Here is a 1,907-nt window from a genome sequence, read left to right on the forward strand (position 1 = left end):
TTGAGTCACTGGCGCCGCCAAAGCAGATTTTTTCATAGGACACCTGAAGTTATCCACACTTCCCTTCCGTAGCGGCACACAATTTAATTCCTTTGTCCGCGAAGTTCCCTCCTTGCAGTCTGAATGTTCTTACTGTTTATGTCTTCCAAAGAAGAGGGAAGGGAGAAGGGCTTGCGTGCATTCCTCTGTCACTTTCAGCACATGCCCCACAAAGGGCACACAGAACAGTCTGCGTTATAAACCTAAGGCAGCAGCTGATTGAGCTAAGCACTCAGGGCTAAAAGCCATTTGCAAGTAAAAATGGTGTTGAAATAAACCGATTTTTCTATAATATCTGTGGAATGTGGGAGGGTGGAGATCAAGAGAAGGCAGAAACATGTCAAAACTCCAAAAGTACTATTTGAATTTGAAATTTCATTTCTAAGGGGAAAATCACTTTTTTTTTACATTGGAATAAAGCTTAATATTTCAAAATATTCTTCTTTGATGCACATGTCCTTGGAAAAATAGAGCAAGACCAGTTTAAAGAAGTGTGCACTGAAGAAAAGTCACAAAATTTGTATGGAACATGTAATTGCTGGGGGTCAGAAACGGATGCCTCAAAATACGGTGGGTAGAAACCCTGGACTGAGGAAGCAGCCTGAGGGGCTCTCTGACCTTCCCCTAAATCCTCTGTTTCTCCCAATGCATAGGATGAAGTTGTTCTCTGAAGTTCCCTTATCCGCCAGGAAACCAGAAGAAGAGCACAGTTGCCTTCTCTGAGTTTTCCTTAATTTAATTCATATTGCAGGAAGACTGCAATGCACCTGGACAAACATGTGTCAAAAACCATTGTCTGGGGCTGGACACGTTGACTCACACCTGTAATCCTAGCACCCTGGCAGGCCAATTTGCTTAAACTCAGGAGTTCAAGATCAACCTCAGCAAGAGTGAGACCCCATCTCTACTAAAAATAGAAAAACTAGCCAGGCATTGTGGCAGGCACCTATAGTTCCAGGTACTTGGGAAGCTGAGGCAGGAAATCTCCAGAACCCAGGAGGTAGAACCCAGCAACCCTTTGAGGTTGCTGTGAGCTATGATGTTAGAGCACTCTAGCCTGGAGAACAGAGTGAGAATCTGTCCCAAAAAAAAAGTGTGTATATGTATATAGTATTTTACAAAACAGGATATACCTCAACTAAAATAAAAGAATACACATTTCCTAAATCTGACAGAGTATCTTTTTACTTTTACTCACTCCTCCTCAGCTAAATTTGTAAGGATGTTAAAGACTCTTTCTCTTCCCTTAACATCCCGTAAATTATAACTAGAAAGGATCTGATAGTATCTGTTTGCTCATTGCCTGATTGTACCTTACTCACAAAAAATTACAATATTTTAACTTCAACTGACATTTTGCATTTTACGTCTATATCTGTAATCTTAAAATAAAAGGCGTTATAACCTCCAAAAGAATTTCAGATGCAAACTGCAGAGAGATTTGGAAAGATTAATGAAGAGGATAATTTTATCTTCCTTTGCTACAGAAGCAAAACTTCCAGCCAGAGGCATGTCCTTAAAGACAGGACTGCTGGGAATCTTTGCCTATGAAATGACCTTAAAGAGCCTGAACACTACCAACAAGACCACTGCCTCCCTGTCCAGGTCAAGGTTACTGGTCTGCAATTATTCAGATATTTCATCCCACCTCTCAACTCCTGTCTCCTTCTCCACAGCCACCCTTTACTCTGGTGCCTCAACCTCCCTTAACAATCACATCCCACCTTCTGCTCCAACACATACTGGGTGGCTACATTTTCTGGCCTTGGGCCAGTGGCCCATCTTATGCTATTTTAGTAAATTAATGACAGTGTTTCCATTCACTAGCCTTGTAATGAATCTGACATTGGTATCTCTAAATCTTCACT

This window comes from Nycticebus coucang, chromosome 1 (assembly GCF_027406575.1).
Source record: "Nycticebus coucang isolate mNycCou1 chromosome 1, mNycCou1.pri, whole genome shotgun sequence".
Lineage (NCBI taxonomy): Eukaryota > Metazoa > Chordata > Mammalia > Primates > Lorisidae > Nycticebus > Nycticebus coucang.